The 9128-nt window shown below is 40.2% G+C and overlaps 1 non-coding gene across 1 annotated transcript; it reads left to right on the plus strand.

Moving 5' to 3' along the window:
• Positions 1 to 7467: 7467 nt before the first annotated feature.
• Positions 7468 to 7539, plus strand: TRNAG-CCC (transfer RNA glycine (anticodon CCC)). The gene has a single exon. It is a non-coding gene; the product is annotated as a tRNA-Gly (tRNA).
• Positions 7540 to 9128: the final 1589 nt, after the last annotated feature.

Genomic DNA, 9128 nt, shown 5'->3' on the forward strand with positions numbered 1-9128 from the left:
TAAGAGCACTTGAGGTTAATGGCTTGAGATAGGATGAAGGTGGCTCGGGTCTAGGATGAGAGCCTTTGCTTTTCATAATTAGTTTTTCCTAAGGGACTGTGGTGTTGGAGAAGACTCTTGAGACTCCTTTGGACTGCAAGGAGATCCAACCAGTCCATTCTGAAGGAGATCAGCCCTGGGATTTCTTTGGAAGGAATGATGCTAAAGCTGAAACTCCAGTACTTTGGCCACCTCATGCAAAGAGTTGACTCATTGGAAAAGACTCTGATGCTGGGAGGGATTGGGGGCAGGAGGAGAAGGGGACGACCGAGGATGAGATGGCTGGATGGCATCACTGACTCGATGGACGTGAATCTGAGTGAACTCCGGGAGTTCAAAGAGTCGGACGCAACTGAGCTGAACTGAACTGAAAGGGACCTCCTCTACACAGCGCCTGCAACTTATAGAAGGGAAACACTCTCCTGAGACCCTTCTAGCAGTTTGAATAAATATCTGCATTCCCAAGGATTTTCTGTGGGATGGGACTACACAGGTGGTGGATTACTGGTTTGACAATGTGAGAACAGAAAAAGGAGTCAAGAGGGGCCAGGGGACCCCTCTCCATTCTTTCAGACACAAACCTTTTGTCTTCTGGATTGTCAGGAAACGATGGAAGTATTTATTTCAATGATACCTACATATATAACATTTGATAAACCAAAAGTCAAAAGGAACTAGATGAAACTGGTAAGAGAGAAAAGAAAGTCACCAAGGAACTTCCAAGGTATCACTTTCTTTCCCCTCAGACATGATTCTTCGGTGTACATTAGGCTTAATGTATAATGCCGGGCACAAATGCAAAGAGGAAGCGATTCTTCTTTTGTAGAGTGGAGGAGACACTAACTGTGCTGAAATGACCTTGACAATACCTTCGTATTTTATATGGAGAAAGAAGGAGTGGAAGATGAATCACCTGTAATGCCCCTTGTCTGCAGCAGAAAAGGAAGGTAATTTATTTTCTTTTGATCTCAATCTACAGAAAGGTAAGAAAATAAATTTGATGAAGAATAACCTGGAGCACACAAATGCAGCAGGTCCATAATTTCCCAAGCAGAACCCCTAATGGATCTTTTTGTGAAAATGCTCCTTTCAGACCAGTGCGACCCCTCACAATAAGGCACGATTTCTAGCCAAAATGAATGTCCGCTGTGATGCTGACAGCCACCCAGTGGGGTAGGGTCACAGAACAGCGCTGCAGGCATCCAAGGGACATCGGTTCTCGACCTCTGTGTCAACCTCTAGAGTTCCCAGGGTCGGGTCAGCATCCTAAGGACGCCTGTGGTCTCATTCTGGGACACCTCGGGGTATCCCACAGAACAGGGGCATTCTTTGCCCAAAGCGTTCCCAGCCCCGTTTTGTGGCTTGCTTTGTAGAGCGACACGGTGGAGCATGCAAACAAAAATGGGGAGTGGAGGCTGGGGCAGAGATTGTCAAATCATTGAGAAGCCTGTAAAGACAGGTCTCCTCTCTGGCTTGACTTTGATGGGAATTATGGGTTCACCCTGGAGGAGTTTCAGATAAAGAAAGGATAGTTTTTTTTAAATCCATGAACCACACATATTGCATGCTTCTATTGTGGATTTTTATTTTCCAACCATTTGGCAAACACTGGGTTAGAATGTTCAAGGGGTATGCAAACATAGACATTAACACTCCAGTCTCTGAGGGTCAGATTTAAAGAAACTTTGTGTTCCTAGATAGTACCAAATAGATAAGTGATGCTACTGGTCCATAAGATGGTCACAAGTCCTTTGCCCTAGAGGTATACACTTTAGTTTCTTAAGAACTCATTCTCAGCCTCACGGTCTCTTACTTTGGGTGCATTTTTCCTGGTCATAATTAACATCAAGGAAGGGAAACTGAAGGGTAAGAACTTTTAAAGGCAGAGGTTGATGTGACAACTAACATTCAGCTTAGAGGAGGAGAAATTCAGGACAGAATTATAATGCTGCATAAAAAATACACTTTCTTTTTTCCTAGGAAAACTCTACATCTTCAGGACAAGTTTAAATGATATCACCTTGTTTGATAACTTTTATTCTAAAAGGTAGAAATGTGAAATGTATATTTAAAGAAGATTTCCGTGAAAAATAGGGGGCAAAGCAGTTTTTTGTATAAGTGGTGAAGTTTACATTACTTTACAATTTGCTTGTGTAGGCCTGTTAATCTTTAAAGATGGATAATAAGCAAAAATTACATTTGGATACATATAGTTGGAAAGTTTTGATAGCTTGTTATGCTTAAAAACTCATTATTCTTAAAAACTTCTTTCACAATACGTTAATATATATATTCACAAAAAAGGATAGTAATCAACTTCATATATGGTGTGGGATGATTCTGCTCTTACAAACCTTATTTATGCAAGGTAGGAAACAGAGCATGTGCTTTTCTCTGAGCAAGTGGTTTTCTTCTAGGGCAGCAGTGCGCCTTGCTTTCTCACTCTTTGGGAGGCCTGTGGGAAAACATGTACCGATCTTGCATCTGGAAGGAAGGGATCCAGGGGGACCCTCTCACCAAAGCTAATTTCAATGTCTACTTGTGAACACTTGGAAAAGACCAGTAAAAATATACCCTTAAAAATCAGATCAGAATAAAATCATTATCTCAAAAAGATATCTGCATTTCCATGTTCATTGAATATTATTAATCATACCTAAGGCATGTAAACAAACTGTCAGAAACTGGATGAATAGATAAAGATTACCAAAATAAGTTAACACCCACATAAGTTAACACCTTACATAGTTACAAATTTCGTATAGTTGCAAATTTCGTGTGTAAACTTCACACATATGTATACAGATATATTTCAGCCACAAAAGAAGGAAATCCAGTCATTTATGACAACATGGATGGACCTTACCATTACGCTAAGCAAAATAAATCAGACAAAGACAAATGCTATATGATCTAACTTATATGTGAAATCTAAAAAAGAAAAAAAAAATGAACCTATAGATCTAGACAACAGATTAGTGTTTGACAGAGATGGAAGGTGGGGATCTGAGTGGAAAGGTAAAAGTGGTTAAAAGTTATAAAACAACTCAGTCCTGTAGGTATAACGTACAGCATGATGCCTGCAGTTAACGATACTATTCGGTATGTTTGTAAGTTACTAAGAGAGTAGATCTTAAAAGTTCTCATCAAACACACATATGAAATTTGTACCTATATAAGGTGTTAACTTATTTTGGTAATCATTTCACTATATATAGATTAAATCATTATGTTGTCTACCTAAAGCTAATACAATTTATATATCAATTAAAAAATAAAAAGGTTGCAAAGACTCCCCAAAATAAATCAGATGGCTAGGGAAATAAAAGTTGATGTAAATCACTATTCTCTTAACTCATCTTGTCATAGCAATGGCTAGTGTATGCGAAAGGAATATATGTTCTTGTAATTCTCTTAACCAGTGATGTTTTGCATGTGGCAAGAATTTTAGGAGTGTGAGGCTATGTTTTTTTTTAAATCAAATCCAATTGCTTATGTCATGCAGTATACATAGAATTTCTCTTATAAATCTCTTGAACTTCACAAATATTAGTAAACTAATAGTGCTCACCTACCAATGCTGGCTCATCTAACATACTTTTACTGTCTCAATTTTGATGATTTCCATGGGACTCTGAGAATCCATTTACTAGACTCAGCATAATGTGCTTATTTACTCATGCAAGATAAAAACACATTTGTCCTGTCAATATGTCACATCTGTCAACACCATTTGCTGATTTCAGCTCTTGGCTTGAAATGTGATGTCTAGTTGTCATACATGATCTTATGAAATTTATGATAAAATGTGTGCATCAGGTGGGTCTAAGAGTGATCTTTTATTATAAATGTCAAAAACTTTAAGCCCAAAACTTTAAAAGTAATTAGAAAATGTAAATTTCAAAAAGTGCTTCTGTGGAAGAGTTAATTAGGCATTGTTCTTTTTTGTGAAAGTCACTCAGTCATGTCTGACTCTTTGTGACCCCATGGACTATACAGTCCTTGGGGTTCTCCAGGCTGGAACACTGGAGTAGGTAGCCTTTCCCTTCTCCAGGGGATCTTCCTTAATTGAAGTATAGTTTATTTACAGTGGTTGTATTACTTTCAGGTGTATAGCAAAGTGATTCATAAACATACATATATTTTTTCATGTTCTATTTCATTATAGCTTATTACAAGATATTGAGTGGAGTTCCTTGTGCTATTCAGTAGGTTCTTGTTACCTATTTTATTTATAGTAATGTGTATATGTTAATTCCAAACTCCTAATTTACCCCTCCCCACTTCCCTGGGCTTCCCTCACAGCTCAGTCAGTAAAGAATCTGCCTGCAATGCAGGAGACCTGGGGTCGATTCCTGGGTCAGGAAGATACCCTGGAAAAGGAAATGGCAATCCACTCCAGTATTCTTGCCTGGAAAACACTACGGGCAGAGGAACATGGGCTACAGCCCATGGGGTTGCAAGAGTTGGACATGACTTAGCGACTAAACCACCACCCCCTTCCTTCCACTTTGGTAACCGTAAATTTGTTTTCTATGTCTGTGAGTCTATTTCTGTCTTGCAAATAATTGAAAGAGTGGGCCAGTGTCTTAGAGAACACAGAACATCCTCTGTGTCAGAGACTTAGCCCAGCTAGACACAGCTACCACCCCACACCCTCAGAAAAAGCCTTTAACTATGAATCATATGCCCAGCAGTTTCATCTCTTCAGCATCACACAGCGAATCAAGTATCTGGATTCCGAGAGCAGAAGGAAGTTTGCTTTCATGTAGGTATCAGAAGATTCACGCGAGAGTGGATACATTCAGAAAAGGGAAGATGGGCCAAATTGAAGAGTGTGAGAAAATTAGCTCATCTGATTTGATGTGAACATCTGCAGAAATTGTTAATGGACATTGTGCTAATGAAATCCACCAGACATATGCATGCTTGTTATCTGTGGAACTGTGTTCTTCCCCACACCGAACCTGTTGCTGGCAGGGCCGGACGTGCCTTCCATCAATTGTCATATCTAAAGGGTTCAAGAGAGAGAAATTTGAGGCTCCAGTCTGATGTACTGAGAGACAAACACATCACTAGTGGGAGACAGCCACTCTCAGAATTCAAATGCAGACCTAAAGACAGATACACTGAAATTTCACAAGTCTCCTAGCCGCCGATCCAGTGTGTGAGTGCTAAGTCACTTCAGTCGTGTCTGACTCTTTGTGACCCTATGGACTGTTGTGCACCAGGCTTCTCTGTCCCTGGGATTCTGTAGGCAAGAATACCACAGTGGGTTGCCAGGTTCTCCTCCAGGGAATCTTCCTGACCCAGGGATCTAACCCATATCTCTTACATCTCCTGCATTGGCAGGTGAGTTCTTTACCACTAGCATCACCTGGGAAACCCCGCCTGTCAGAGCTCCTCACAATTCTGACCAGGACAGGAGACCTGTGAGCGATGGAGATTTGAGAAACATGTTGATTCACTTCTTTGAGCATTTAGCCTGTTCCATTGGAAGACAAAATGGTTGAATTCATATCAGCCTCCAATTGTATACAAATGGCTATTGTGCAAGTAACAAATGACCTTTGTACATCCAAACAGGCTTGCTTTGGCCAGATGTTTCCTTGATAATCCCACATTATTCAAGTGTTAGTTTGTGTTTACATACATCCCAAGCTCTTTCTTTGATAAATCAGCCTCCACTAATTCAAGCAGAGGATCTCCCCAAAGCAGGGGTTGTTAGGCTTCACCCATTCACTGGGTTGCTGGTGGGTACCAGTTGCACTGGGGAAGCAGCAATTCAGTGATTAATAATGAAGGCTCCTGTAGTTTTTAGAGTCAGTCCCAGCTCCCACTTGCTAGCTAAATGACCTTACAAGAAGAGTTTAGTCTCAGTTTCTTCATCTGTACAGTGGATAATAATAGCATCTTCCACATACAGAGCTCATGAGATTTCATGTCAAGTGCTTAGAATTATACTGCCATGGTGAACACGCTCATTAACATGGAGTATTTTCATTTGTTATTACTAAACAAGCTATCTCTAACAGATATCAATTGCAGCTCAGTTCTCAGATTTGTCTAAAGAGAAGTGCAAATTAAAAACTAAGCCTGAGATTGAATAGATTTATCTCAAGACCTATAATTTTATTTAGACCCCAGATGTTATTTATCTTAGCTCCGTATATCAGTTGTCACTTTATAACATCCATATCTCTGCCCTCCTGCCCATTCCCTATGGGTACATGTTCATGAGTTAATGTAATCTGATGAATTAAAAATTAGGCTGATAGAAAAGTTGTGTTCTTGGCTAGATTTTCTCACTAAATCTGTAAAAATGTATATAATCACTACCACTTACTTAAGTTTTTAGCCAACAATATGATAAGAAGGAAATATTCCAAATCTATCACCTCTCAATTCGGTCAAGTGAGGAAATCCTGAGGAATAGATCTTTGCGGTGGGAGGGTGAAGGGAGGGTGTGGAGAATAGGCTATAAGTGAGAATGGGATATCTAGTCCCTTCATCTAGTATATCTCTAGCTACTTACCCACCCTTTCCCTTCCTCATGCCTACACATACCACCCCAGGGTGATGTAACCAAGATGAATGAGATCATGATATGATGCATTCTGCAGTCTTAATAATAATTTTGTTCTCCTCTCATTTAACATAATGTTTTCAATTAAACTTGTAAATAACATTTTGTGATGCTTTCAATGAACATGTTCGTCTATTTTTGTGAGGCATTTGGAACATTTATTAAGTATTAAGAAAAAACAGTACTACATAAACATTAACATTCATAACCGCATCTCCATATCATGTCTGAGAAATTTCTTCTTAGATTAACCCCCATGGAGTAAAAGTCTGTGGAAGCAGATGGACTTTGTACCTGGCCCTAAAGGTCAGCTGGAGAGAGTGCGGGGAGTTTGGCAGTAAATCCCCTAGTCCAGGACCTTCTCATAAGAAAAGCTTCATCTTCATTTCAATTGACAGGAATGAGGTTCAGCTTCTATCATAGACACAGCATTCAGCTAGGCTTCCAAAGGATCCTGTTACAGATGCTGATGATGCTGATGATGCTTATGAGTGTGTGAAGCACGTTGTATTTTCCAGACCCTTCCACACACACTCTTACGATTGAACCCGAGAACACTGCAGAGTGAGAAATACGTGTGCAAACTGGTGTGCTTTTGTTTTTGTTTTTTTTTTTCAGGAGAAGAAAAGACACATAATTCAATCTGATTTCTTGAACTTCTCTCATCAAAAGAACATTAAGATATTTTGGATATATCTCAGAAGAACCCAATTTTCACATTTTTCGATGTGCTGTCTCAACTAGTAATAACACTAGCAACTCTGGTTTGGGGACCACAGAAATAGGACATACACTGCACCCCTTCACTGACTCTGCCCACAAAGTTAACCAACAGTGGGACATCCCTGGTGGTCCAGTGGCTAAGACACCTCACTCCCAATGAAGGGGCCCAGGTTTGATCCCTGGTCAGGGAACTAGACCCCACATGCCACAATTAAAGATTCCACAGGCTGCAACTAAGACCTGGCAGAACCACATACATAACTATTTTAAAAATAGCCAACAGGTTGTTTCCATGTCCTGGCTATTATAAACAGTGCTGCGATGAACATTGGGGTACATGTGTCTCTTTCAGGACATGGAAACAACCTAGATGTCCATCAGCAGATGAATGGATAAGAAAGCTGTGGTACATATACACAATGGAGTATTACTCAGCCATAAAAAAGAATTCATTTGAATCAGTTCTGATGAGATGGATGAAACTGGAGCCGATTATACAGAGTGAAGTAAGCCAGAAAGAAAAACACCAATACAGTATACTAACACATATATATGGAATTTAGGAAGATGGCAATGACGACCCTGTATGCAAGACAGGGAAAGAGACACAGATGTGTATAACGGACTTTTGGACTCAGAGGGAGAGGGAGAGGGTGGGATGATTTGGGAGAATGACAATCTAACATGTATACTATCTTGTAAGAATTGAATCGCCAGTCTATGTCTGACGCAGGATGCAGCATGCTTGGGGCTGGTGCATGGGGATGACCCAGAGAGATGTTATGGGGAGGGAGGTGGGGGGGGGGTTCATGTTTGGGAACGCATGTAAGAATTAAAGATTTTAAAATTTAAAAAATAAAAAAAGAAATAAATAAAAGACCACCACCAACAACAAAAAAGAATGTCAAAAATAAAAAAAATTAAAAAATAAAAATAGCCAACAGGAAATATGGTCCTCATGAGGCATGGTGTATACATTGTTCTAGGGAAATGTGAGTTTCCTCTGTAAGAAAACTCAGGAATGTGGTGATTTCCTGTCCCCCTATTCACTGGGCCCTTGGACAGTACCCATTTTATATTCTTAGGTGGAAATCTTTGCTTAACCATATGTTTGACAGAGCACAAAATATACTTATGAACAGAGTGCTTACTGGATTTTTCCTATGACCATAGTACAGCTCAAAAGAACTTTGCTCAGAATTCAGCTAATTTTCGTTTTCTTTCTTTCTCTCTTTTTTCCCCTATAACCATTGTTGGGGTGTCAAATGGGCATCTCTCTCATCTCCCAGACTGATGGCATCGCCTAGGACTTCCCACATAGACAAGATAAACGAAAGGCTTCCATGGACAGGTATGTAACTGTGGAGACAGCAGCGCTGCAAAAGAGGCCTCCTGATCAGAAAGAATGTCTGTCCCACAGTCAACTCTCTGACTCTGCAGTCACCTTTGACATGACTTACTGAATAGGAGTTTGTTTTCCAATTTCCATGGTTCAGTCATAGGCCATGCAAAGTAAATACTAGTAAATGAGCAACAGTAGGTTCAAAGGAACATAAGACTAGAAGCCCCCCTCCTTTGGAAGACGGTTTGGGGAACATTCACATATGAATCAATCTGTTTGCGGTCTTTGAAGTGACTTTGATTAAGAGTTGTGGCCCCAGTAGTAGTGAAATGGGTGGGGCCATCAGAGGAACTGACATTTTCCATATGGATGCTGAGGCTCACACCACATCCAGAGAAGCCCAGGTAATGGCCCTGTGCACAGAATGCGTTCAGCTTC

Source organism: Ovis aries, chromosome 8 (assembly GCF_016772045.2).
Source record: "Ovis aries strain OAR_USU_Benz2616 breed Rambouillet chromosome 8, ARS-UI_Ramb_v3.0, whole genome shotgun sequence".
Lineage (NCBI taxonomy): Eukaryota > Metazoa > Chordata > Mammalia > Artiodactyla > Bovidae > Ovis > Ovis aries.